Source organism: Lemur catta, chromosome 10, assembly GCF_020740605.2.
Source record: "Lemur catta isolate mLemCat1 chromosome 10, mLemCat1.pri, whole genome shotgun sequence".
Lineage (NCBI taxonomy): Eukaryota > Metazoa > Chordata > Mammalia > Primates > Lemuridae > Lemur > Lemur catta.
In genome coordinates this window covers 48,131,321-48,144,667 of record NC_059137.1, presented here as the reverse complement: position 1 = coordinate 48,144,667, position 13,347 = coordinate 48,131,321, and positions in this window count along the sequence as shown.

The following is a 13,347-nucleotide window of genomic DNA, read 5'->3' as shown; positions in this document are numbered from 1 at the left end:
TGACTTGAAGTTTAGCTCCATTTTTAATGAGAGCCACTCAGTAAATGTCATTCCTGGAGCTTTCAGCATTTGTCTTAAAAAAAAAAAAAAAAGCAACATTTACTGAGCTTCTACTAAATGCTTTATATTTGACTTAGTCTGTTCAGGCTGCTATAACTAGATTAGGTGGCTTATAAATAACAGGAATTTATTTCTCACAATTCTGGAGTCTGGGAAGTTCAAGGTCAAGGTGGATTCAGTATCTGGTGAGGGCCTGCTTTCTGGTCATAGACAGCACCTTCTGCCTGTGTCCTAACATGATAGAAGAGACAAGGTAGCTCCCTGGGATCTCTTTATAAGGACACAAATCCCAGTCATAAGGGCTCTGTCCTTGTAGCCTAATCATCTCCCAAAGGCCCTATCTCCTAATACCATCGCCTTGGGGGTTAGGGTTTCTAAACAGCATTTCTTCCCACACCAGTCTGAAAACTGTGGCCAGACTCACTTTGATCACTGGGCCTTCCATGTTGCATTGGCTTAAATCTTTCTTTTTAAAAAAGATTGTGAAATATTCTACATAAACAAAAGAGAATATAAAATACACCAAAATCTGAGGAAAAGTCCACTCTTGTTTAAAAAAAAATATGCCAAAAGATAAATAGTAATACGACAAACACCCTATATGCCTTACTCAGTTTAACACAAGAGATACCTTTTAAAAAAGTCCCCCTCACTCTTGTGTCCACCTCACTTACCTCACAGAGATAACGGGTGGATTTGGGTGTTAATCAGCACTTTGCTTTTCTTGATAATATTAACTATGGAAGTATCCTTGATAATTTATTTTTTAATTCTATCCATTTTTTAAGCTTTATGTAAGTAGGATCACATTGACTATTTCCTTTGGCCTTATATTATACACGTTTACCTTTTCTGTGATGTCTTTCGCTCAACATTACGTTTTTGAGATTCAACCATGTTGATGTATTTGTAACTAGGAAAATCCAAACTCCTTCCCAGTGATTCAACCCATTTACACTCCTGCCAATACTTTATGAGGGTCCTGTTGTTCTATGTCCTTATCAACTTTTAGTATTGCCTGAATTTTTAATGTTTGCTGCACTAGTACGTGTAAAAATGTATCTTTCTGTGGTTTCAATTTGCAATGTCTTGATTAGATTGAGTATCTATATGTTTATGAAAACATTTGCATTTCTTTTGCTGTGAGAACCTGATTGTGCCTCGTACCCATTTTTCTCCTAGATTGTTCATTGTCTTATTGACTTGAATAGACAAAACTATTCAAGGAGTTTTTTGTAGATATTAAATTTCTGTCAGTTAATCACCCTTAAGCTTCCCGCTTCCACTGATTTGCCCATGGCAGTCAGTCTGCAAGGTGAACTTTCTGTAGAAACATCACCATACATGCCTACCTAATCATCCTTAAATGCTTTTCAGAATTCAGCAAGTTAAATTTTGAAAAACGTACACTTGAATACAATCGACACAATTGAACATACTTTTTCTTTCATCCTGACCTCAAAGTTAGGGAAAGTGCCGGAAATGAGTGAGTCTTTAAGGATCAAAAGTTTTCAACAAAATCTTAGGAGAGGAATTTTGCTCATTCACCACTTATCTTTATCTTTTTGGTTTGACAGCACAATTAAACACACACAGATTTGATGTTCATACATATTCTTAATTCCCCCAATTATGCCAGTTCTGAATTTTAGGCAGGAATAGAATGTGTTGGGGGAGAGGGTCCCCAGAATGTAGAGCCAAAGGTAGGGAACTTCACTGGTGTTGCCTCTGTCTAGAGGGTATATCATATTTTTAGGAAGAGGAGGAAAAATGCGTTCTGAACTGGTTTCAGTTACTTATATTACAGAGGGGAGATCCATGCCGAGAACAGCTTTCATGGATTTGTCAATTGACATAAATTAAAACCAGACCAAACTTCATTCCATCTCGTGTTTTTTTTTCCCTACATTTCTGTTGCCTCCTCCTCCTTCTCTTTACCCTACCCTAACCCCTCTCTTCTTCATGTCTTTAAAAATAATTTTGCTTTGTCCACATTTTCTGCTTTCTCAGGACACATTTTCCCATTGCTCTGGTTCCCTTTCTGCCTGAGGGAATGTTTCCTCTCTCCTTCATTCCTTCATTCTAATCCTCTCAATTATATAAACTCCTGCCCAGAACCCCTAGTCAACATTCTGAAAGAGGGAGGGGGCTCAGTCTTGCTGATTGAGTGATTTTAATATAGATTTTTTTAACCAGGAAACATCATTGTAAGTCTAACTTTTTCTTTCATGGAAACATTCCCTTTGCATTAAGGCAATCATTTACATGTTTTAGTCATTTTCACAACTGAGAGGACTCCTTAAAGTCATAAAAACATCTAAACACAAAAGCTTATCCAGCTCTAGAGAGGCAGTGATGGAAAAATTAAAGAACATTGTCCTCAATGAGGCCTGGGTTCAAACCCCAGTTCTAGCTCTTCCCAGGGGTGGTGCCTCCCTCAGAGCCTCAGTTGCCCTCTCTGTAGAACATTTAATGGGCAGGTGTGTTGTGGAGATTTTCTTTTTCTTTTTTAATTTTTTTTATCAATACATAATAATTGTACATATTCATGGAGTACATGTTACATCTTGATCCAAGCACACAACATACAATGATCAAATCAGGGTAACTGGGACATGATTCACCTGAAACATTCATCATTGTTTTATCTTGGGAGCACTTGAAAACTTCTAGTTATTCTGAAATACAATAATCTATTGTCAACTAGAGTTGCCCCATTTTACCACTGAACATCAGAACTTCTTCCTTCTATTTAACAGAATTCCCCCTTCACCACTATCTCTTCATTACCCCTTCCCAACACTCTTACCAATCTCTAGTAGCCATCATTCTATTCACAACTTCCTTGAGATCAATTTTGTTTTAGGTCCCATATTTGAGTGTGAAAATGAAATATTTGTCTTTCTGTGCCTGGTTTATTTCACTTAAAATAATGTCCTCCAGATCTATCCATGTTTCTGCTTTCAGTGAGATAATGTGAGAAAGGATTTAGGTCACTGTTCCAGTGAGAGTTCTACCTTGATCTTAAGGACACTTATTGGAAGGATAAGAAGTGGACTGGAAGGTTAGAGAACCCCCATGGCCAGGAGCACTGACTGTGCTGCTCCAGAGGGCAAGGAAACAGTAACTACAGCAACACCAGGCAGCAGGTGCTGATAAACTACAGCCAGTTCTAGTCCCACTGCAGTTGCTTAACTAGAGGAGAGATGGTCCCCTGTTAACATCCAATTTTTTTCCTCAACCAGATAGATAATTTCCCAAAGAAAACAAAGATTCTTTTAAGAAGGGAAAGTGGATGCTACATGGTCAAAATCAACAAATGCCTATTATTGAGGAGCTTAATGCTAATTCCATTCCCTGAACCTTTTGGTTTTGCTTAAAGTCCCCAAAATAGAATCCCTAGAAGGAAACTCAAGAGACAACTGACTTCATACAAAATACAACAGTCACCCATTCAGAATGGCCCTGTTCTCTGTCCGTCCAAATGTTAACATCCTTTAAGGCTCAATAAAAACAACATCTCCTCCATGAAACTTTACTATCCCACATCGAAGGGCTTTCTCTGTTGGCACACCTCTAGCCCACACTTACCCCAATACTGGACACACAAATTGCAATCCTAGTTGTGTATGTGTGTGTGTGAAATAGAAACAAAAACTTTACAAACAATAGTTAGCTTTAATGTGTGTGATCCATGTAGTTATTTTAAAATTCTATTCTGTTTCTTAAAATGCTAATTGATACTAAGTTGATTTTACAATCCCCTAGTGAGCTGTGACTAACAGTTTGAAAATATTAACCTGGAAGTTAAAAGTAGATTATGGACTTAGAGGAACCAGATTCAAGACCTGGCTCTGCCTGATGTGTGGCCTTGAACAAGTCACATTACCCCTCTGAGATTCAGATTTTGTCAAATAGGAATCAAAAATAAACTATTTACTCCACATAAAAAGCCTGTGAAACGGTATGCATAAAGTATGTAACACACTGCCAGGAACATAGTAAAGCTAGCTACTATTAATATTAAATACTTAATAACTAGTTTAATGACCAATAGAATTGGAATGAAAAAGTAGAGGACTAGCAAATAGGAATAAAAAGAGAAATGGAAGCCCAAATATGGTAATTTAATATCATTTTTCAAATGAACATAATCTATTTACAAACCTCAGGCAGGGAAGTCAATTCTATAGATTATATAAAGCCTTCTTTTTACCAGATTACCTGAATATTTCTCTTTCTTGTACTTGCCATTAACAAGGACAAAAAGAGACTTCAGGTTTGGGTTTTTCAATCAGGTTAAAAATCTCTTCACTGATCCATCATCTTCCACCCCACTCACCCCATACATGTCCCAGTCCTGTGTCCCTTACTTTATTCCCCATGTCCACTGTTGGTACCACAATCCACACAGTCCCCCAGACTATAAACTAGGCTTAGATCCTCAACAATCTCAACTTTCACCCCAACAACAAACCCTGCCAATTCCACCTCCAGAATAACCTTGAGGCCCATCAACTCTCTGTGTTCACACCGTTAGTTCAAGCTCCCATGGACTATAACGTAATCATCTCCTAAATGAACTCCCTGCCCGTCTGCCCCACCACAAACCCATTTTCTACTGTGTTGCTTGGGTATTCTTGCCGAAACACAGATAACTTTTCATGTGTCTGTGTCCCCACCTCTGCCACCAACCCAAGCTGACACATGGTCCATGGTTCCCCATATCTTGCAGGGTAATCTCCAAACTCCTCAGTGCTGCATTTGAGCCTCCCCGCAAATTGACCCTTAGCTGCTTTTCATCCTTGTCTCTTGTCACCCAGGCACCCTCAGACTCTTCCCACTGTTTGTCCTACAATGGATGAATCACACTTTTAAGCCTCCATGCCCTTGTACGTGCTGTTCCCTTAGCCTGGAGTTCTCACATTCCCCCTTTCTGTATGGAAAACTCTTATTCATCATACAAGCCTTTACTCATCCATTTATTCAACAAATATTTGTAGAGCACATAAATGTTCAAAATTCTTTTTGGTAATGAGGGCACGAAGATACAGAGAGAGAGAGACAGAGTTCTTACCCTCAAGGAGCTCTGTGTAATGGAGCAATTATAAAGCCCTGGGCAGAATTATAATAATAACTCTTTCTCATGTTTTTCAACTATTTGGTACATAACTTTAGTGAAACCTTTACTACATTACAGCATAGTTCTGTGCCTATGTGTCTATGTCTCTCATCAGATAGTGTCTCAAGAATAGGGAATATCTTTCAGATTTTTACAACTCCAGAATCCACTGTAGGGCTTGAAGCTCTGTAAATAATGTCTGCTACAGAAAAAAAAGTATACACCATATAAAATGGAATAGTGTGATTTCACATTGATTTCAATGGGACCGATATCCTCAGGTCAATGTCAGATGTTTGAGTCTTCATGGTGAAAGAAAAGGTAGGAAAAGCAGATGGTTTGTGTATTTCAAAAATAATTACATACCATGTTCTACACAATTTTTCCTCTTCCTTCTGTCCATTGTTCAGTTCTTAGGATTGCGGGAGGCCTGGTGGGGGAAGAGATGTCATCTTCAAATGTTGCCAGATGAGAGACTCAGGCCCTGATAGAAATAGTAGCCTAATATGTATTATTGGGTCATATGTCTTAAAAGATTATTAAGATTCATGTAAATAGGAATTGTCTATAATTCTTATTACTGTTACTGCTAGTAATAATGCTAATATCATCTCAGCAGTAGATTTTGAACCCCAAACTAGAATAATCATAATTTACCTAACTATTGGACTGCATTCCTCTAATGTATGAAAACCAAATTAATCATAACAACTTTCAAAGATAGCCTAGAATTTTCAGAGGCCTCTTTTCCTAGGATCTCAAAATATACTGGTAGTGTAAAGTAAGATTTCCTATAGAACTGAGAATCTAAAAACAAATCCATACATCTATGATCAGTTGATTTTCAACAAAGGTGCAAAGACCACTCAATGGGGAAAGAATGATCTTTTCAACAAATAGTGCTTGGACAATTAGATATCTACATGCAACAGAATAAAGTTTTACCCCTACCTCACATCATATATAAAAATTTAACTCAAAATTAATTGAAAAGACATAAAACTCTTTGAAGAAAACATAGAGGTAAATCTTCATGAGCTTGGATTTGGCAAAGGATTCCTACATATGACACCAAGAGCATGAGCAACAAAATTAAAAATGGATAAAATGGACTTGATCAAAATTAAAAACTTTTGTGCACCAAAGGACACTATCAAGAAATGAAAAGATAATCCACAGAATGGAGAAAATATTTTCAAATCATCTATCTGATAAGGGTATACTATCCGGAATATATAAAGCTCATAACTCAACAACAAAAAGGCAAACAACCCACATTTTAAATGGGCAAAGAACTTGAGTAGACATTTATTTTGAGAGAAATGGCCATACAAATGGTCAAGAAGAACATGAAAAGATGTTCAACATCATTAGTCATTAGGGACATGAAGATCAAAACTGTAATGAGATACTTTACACCCACTGGGATGGCTATAATTTAAAAAAACACAAAAACAGGAGTTGGTGAGGATGCTATGGAGACATTGGAATCCTTATATATTGCTGGTGGAAATGTAAAATGATGCAGCTGGTGGTGAAAACTGGTGGTGTCTCAATAAGTGAAACATAGAATTACCATATGACCCAGCAATTCCACCAGCAATGTACTCAAAAGAATTAAAAACAGACATTCAAACAAAAACTTGTACATGACTGTTCATACAGCACTATTCACAATAGCCGAAAGGTAGAAACAACCCAAATGTGCACCAGCTGATGAATGGATAAAAAAAATGTGGTATATCCATACACTTGAATATTATTCATTTCTAAAAAGGAATGAAGCACTGATACATGCTTCAACGTGGATGAACCTTGAAAATACTATGCTAAGTGAAAGAAGCCAGACAAAAAAAGACCACATTTTATGATTCTATTTATATAAAATATCCAGAATAGGCAAATCCACAGAGGCAGAAAGTAGATTAGTGATCACAAGGAGTTGGAGAAGGGGAGGAGAATGGGAGTGATAGTTTATTGGGTGCACAGTTTCCTCTGGAGTGTAGAAAATGTTCTGGAACTAGATAGAGGTGATGGTTGCACAACACTGTGAATGGACTAAATATCACTGATGGTAAATTTTACGCTATGAATAATTTACCATACATATACATTAAAGTAAAGATCTCCTAGCAATGGGTTTTTTCGGTCTGCAATTCCCAGTTTTTTCTCATCTGAAGCTGCGCTCAGAGATTCTCTCTCTTCGAATCTAAAACTTAATCCTCAGTCACACACCTTTGTCATCTTTATGGCAACTTAATTCTTCTGTGTATAATTCTAAGAATAGCTAATAATTGCATGCCAGGAATATTTCATTTGTTTCTTACTTACAAAACTCCAACTATGTGGCAATCACTGTATTACATCCTGTAGATACCATGGTTAACAAGACAAATGAGGTACCTACTCTCAAGGAACTTAAATCATAGAAAAAAGATAGGAAGTAAATGAATGAATAGATAATTTCACAAGTTGCCAACATTATGAAAAAAAAAATTGGGTGTCATGACAGAAAAAGATAGGAAAAGAAAGGAATCTAGTTTAGCCCAGGTGGTCAGAGAAGGCCTCTCTGAGGTGACATGTGAGCTGAGATCCTGAATTCAGAAAAAGCTGAGTAGGGCGAGAGTCTTCTGGGCAAAGGAAACCCGCATGTACGAGGGGGTAAGGGAGGAAACACTTAGGATTGTTCAAAGAACAGTTCAGAAAAGTCTAGAGTAGCTGGAGCTAAACAGGAAGGAAAGGGAGGACATTGATAAGGTGGGAAATATGAGCATGAAACAGATCCTATGAGGCCTGTAAGTTTATTGGGAAGCCATTGGAGAGCTTTAGGCAAGGCAAACATGATCTGCTTAGTGCTTTAAAAAGACCACCATTCTGGCTGCTGTGTGAAGCATGGTTTGTAGGAGGCAGAGTAGGAAACCAGGTAGGAGACTGTTGTGTTAGATTCCAGACAGGAGGCAACAGTGGCTCAGAGCTGTGTGGGAATAATGGAGGTAGGAAAAGAATCATCCAAGATGGCTTGCTCTGTCACCTGCCTTCCATTTTTGGCCCACTCCTGCCTGTTGAACCACACGTACGACACCCTGCCCTAAACCCAATCTCAGACTGCTGCCCCAACACGACTTCCCTGCAGCACCTTGTCAGGGTCTGGCCTGGCCTTATCTCGTGCAGGGGCTGGAGGGACAGAGCATCCATGAACAACCACAACAAAATACGAAAGAACAATAGCCTGAGATTTCATCTATTTTCAAGAATGTGGGCTCTGTAACAAATACACTGGCCCAGACACTTCCTGTTTATAAAAGGAGATCCTGCACTTCAAAGCCAGCCTTGCTTTAAAAGGAAGCAATACGTGCCCTGCACACACAATGAGAGCAAAGCCTCTTGGCCCTGTGGTTATCCCGTGGGAGCGGAGCCCCAAAGGCCATGGTGTCATCCCACCTCTGCGAGCAGGTTATTTATCCCATCATCAGTGGTGAGCCCAGACTGGGCACCCAGAGTCTAGGCCCCTCGGTGTTTCTCACTGCTCATCCTTGAGGACCAGCCTGAGAACTGAACCAGAGGCAGACAAAGCAGACACGGAACCCAAAGTAGACAAAGGATTTGAATGGAGGGAAAAGGACACCTGTCAAGACTTGCCTTGGAAAACAAAACCCCTTCACACTTCAACTTCCCCAGGAAAGGCCCAAGGTCTTAAGGGAAGATGCCCCACACAGATTCCCTGTTTAAAGAAAAATATAACTTCAGTGTAGCAAGAAATCAAAGGCCTCAAAGTAAGACTCGGGAGCTTTCACGTGATGAGAGGAAGCTGTAAGCTACAGGAGGCTTTCAATTATTCTAATTCCGGTGGGTGTAATACATTGGAAAGAAAGAGAAGCTGGAAAGCTAGAATAGACTATTGCAAAAGTTCAGGGACGGGGCAGTTAGAGCAAGGACTAGGGTCCCTTCAAAAATTTTAAACTGATAAGCAGATGACCAGACAGCATGTGCAGGCCACTGAGCAAAAGAAGCAATGATCTAAAAGGACTGAATATACAGGTTTAGGGTCATAATAGAATGGTATTAATTTATGGCCAGGTTAATCTGACATATATGGGGTGCATAATCATGACTGTGTTTTGGGGGTAATTAGACATAAATGGTAAACAGTTTACATAATTTTAAGTGTAATTGGTGTTACTTTTGCATAACTGGACACATTTAAGCTGTTTCTTTTCTCACTTTAAGTTTTCCAGTATCCGCACTGCTATCGGTGTGGCCAATTTTCTCTGATATTAACACTGAATTATCACCACCATGAGGCAGACCCAAACCCATTAGCAGATGACCTTTCACAACCTCCCCCTTCTGCCTACTCAGTCTTTAGATCTCCCTTGTCCTCCACGGAGGATCCTCCTTGGTTAGAACAGTTATTTGGGGCTTTACCATACAGGAGGAGAAAGGGGAAAAGAAAAACCATTACACTGGCTGGGGCTGAGAGAGAAAAGTTTGCAGAGAGAATTGCTGAAGTGCAATATGAGGGAGTTAGATGATAGAGAAAAGAAGGATTCTTTTAGAAGCATCTCTATGATCCAGTATTGCATCAAGAAATCAAAGTAAAATACTTAGGTTATTTTGAAATTTCTGTTGATTGCTGGATTTCTCTTTTTTTTGCCATGATACAGCTCTGAGACTGGACCACATGGGTCACAAGATTATAAGCGTTTTAATCAATATCATCATAAAACACTGATATAAATGTCTTTTAAAGGTCTCAGCTCTCACTCCCTAATGGCATGGATTCTGTTTCCCCTCATTCTTCGACCAGATCGTAGGGCTCCGGACGCTTATGCACCACCCAATTCCACTAGGCCAGTGTCTCTGTCGAGTGAAGATTTTCTTTTTCATATACATGCAAAGATTTGTACAGTTATTTGGTTAATCATAACTGCTAAAATTACAAGTGCTAAAACCTAGATTTTCTTATGTCTTTAGCTTCAATTTATAATTTTTTTAATTCTATTTAGAAAAACTTACAATTCTATCTCAAAAGAAAAATTATAACTTGTATTTTTAGTTTGTATTATGTTTAATTTAAGTTTAACAGGTTAAATCCTACTAAAAGGTAGGACCTATTTACAAATTAAATTAAGTACAATATTGGAAACAATTTGTGATGGCATTTTGAGCTAATCAACCAAACATGAATCTCACTGCTGCTGTGAAGGAATTAGAACCCTTATTCTGCTCACTTTAAGTAAGGGAGATTATCCTGGGTGAGCCTGAGTTAATCAGTTCGAAGGCCTTAAAAGCAGGGCTGAGGCTTTCACAGGGGAAAAAGAAATTTTTCCTTTGGATAATAGTTGTGGCTTCTGTTTATGGGGTTCCAGCCTACTCATGATTTTTCCTTGCTAATGACCTGCTTTATAGACCTCGGATTGCTTAGCAGCCCCTACATTGTATAAGCCAATCCTCTTTGATAAATCTCACAAACACACACACACACACACACACACACACACATACACACACACCTTCCTGCTAGATCTGCTTCTCAGATTGAACTCTGATATACACATTTACACACTTCAGATATGGTGTAAATGATTCCTTCACAAACTTCAAGTATCTGACAGGGCAGACTTACAAACCCTAAAAGCAAAACTTCTCCAAATCTAATAAAAGAAATTTTAAATATTAAAAAAATAAGGTTTTCTTAAATATGCAACACTGTTTATAAAACTAATTATATTCTTACTTTTTCAAATTAAAAATCACAAATCTAATAATAATTAAGCATTGCAAATTACCACCACAAAGCTACTATGCAGTTTCTCTTATCAATTGTTTTTAATATTTCAAATGCCTAAAATAACAAACAAAAAAGATTATGATAATTATTCTAATTTATTTCCCTGAAACACAAAAGTATAACTATCAGCTTAATTTACTTCATTATTCCCATATTTATTGGTGTACATTGCCAAAGTTACAACATCATTTATCCAACTCTAAAAAGTCATAAAAGTAGAACTGAATTTGAATCAGGATAAGGACTTTATAACTTAAGCAAATGGTGCAAGCAACTGAACAGCAGTCTCGGCCTGCCTAAAATATATTCAAGAGATTTTATTTCACAAGTAGGTCAGAGAGAATTTTTAAAGACAAATACTTAGGAGAAGTATCTGGCTGTGAATTTCAGTTTAACTTAGTAAGGTAAATTCCACTTGAATCTTTCCTGTTTTGACAGAGGGGAAACTGCCAACAAGCTGGAGGTGCCTGAGCTGAATAGATGTTAAGGAAAGGAGACAAAAGTGGAATATGGAGGCCAAAGTTTAGGGAACTGATCTGATGACGGACAAACACATTCACAGCCCTCACAAAAACGATGATATAAATGAGAGCTGAAGCTTTGGAAACAGACAGCAAGAGCGATATTCAAGGAACCTTCCTATAGAAATATTGGCAAAGTTTGTTGAGGCCACAAGAAAACTCTACTATAATTTGAGAGGCGATGTTTCAGGTCAATGAATTGATTCTGAATACTGCCTATTACTCAACTTTAGAAGTATATATATAATGAAGTAAAGGATTTTTGTTGCTGTCATTTGTGTTTTTTAGCACATCTTCTTGAGGAGAATTTCACTTTAAAAAAAAACCAGTAAAAGAAATACACTTCCAAGGGTGAGCAAGGGAGGAAGGGAGGTCTGGAATCATAAAGGCCAAGGGAATTGCAGTCTGATGGCCTCACAGCTACTTCCAGGACAGATGAAGCCTTTGGGACTCCAAAAATAGAAACTAACAGAGGTCTTAGGTTAAAGAGTCTAGTAGAATTTTGCATAAAGTTCTAGGAATAAGGATGTAGAGATTGGTAGGGATGAGAGCAGCTGAGGGTGTAAGAAAATTGGAGAAGACAGAGAATTTTCAAAAGTCCTATTAGATTCCCTTTAGTTTTCTTTGAAAAATTCAAATAAAGCCAGAACTACATCTTAATTACTTTCACTTGCTGGACTGTATGTCTAACTGTACCAACATGCTAAGTCTGGGCCACCAGGCAGTCTGGGATTTATTCAGATCACATATTTTCAAAAATGATTCACTACATTCTTCTATGCAGAAATGGAGAGGAATACTTTGTGTTGCTTGCAAAAGTACAGATATCAGCTACTTCTCCAGCAGAGCCAATCTGCTTTCCAAAAAGTCATCTTTTTTTCTGATATTCTGGGACCAAAAAATTCTATCTGCCTTTTATAGGTTTGTATATTTCTCAGGCACCACATTACGTTGGTTTTGAAGAAAATTTGTAACTCTGGTAGAAATGTCCCTTTATTCAATACTTCATTCAGCAGACACCTATTTAGGAGCTCCCTTGTGCCTAGCACTGTGCTAGGTTCTGAGATCAGGGAGATAAGATTCAAATCCTCCCTTTGAGAAATTTGCAGCCTGGTGAGGAAGACTGAATTGATTCTTCCAATCCTTTTGGAAATTAATTTAGCAAGAATTATTAAAAATCATGCAAATTTCAATTTTAACCCCATAAATCCATTCCAAGAAAATCAACCTAATGATAAAATTTTTTATTTTTTAATTTGTTTAGTTAATTAAATTTAATTAAAAATTTTAATTTTTCATTACTTTAGTCAGCCAGATGTCAGTTCAAATCTTGTTTCTGCCACTTATCAAACTATTATAATACTTAGCTTACCCTGTTAGCACTTAGCTATCTGCAATATAAAGATAATGATTCTAAGCACATGAGGTCACTGTAAGTATTAACTGTGATAACATATGTAGAGTTTATCACTGTGTCTGGAACATGGAAAATCCTTAATAAACAATCTTGTCTCCCCTTAAGTGATAACCATAGAGGGGTTACAACTACGGAGAAATTTATAAACACGTGATTGAGGCTGGAAAATGATGTGCTCAAACTAAACAGTTTTGCTAAGGCAATGTGACCATTGGATGGCGTTTATACATGTTTTAAATTTTAATTCCCTAGAATGCTTTTCTGTGAATGAGACTTCAAGATCCAGATTTCAAAATATATTCATATATTTCATTGAGTCGGGCAAGGTGTTTGTTTTTCTTTTTCCAAAAGCAAGAGACATTTTGAAACATAGTAAAGAAAGAACAATGTTACCCCTTGATTTCCATGCGTAACTGGGGTTGGGTATTTAGCAACA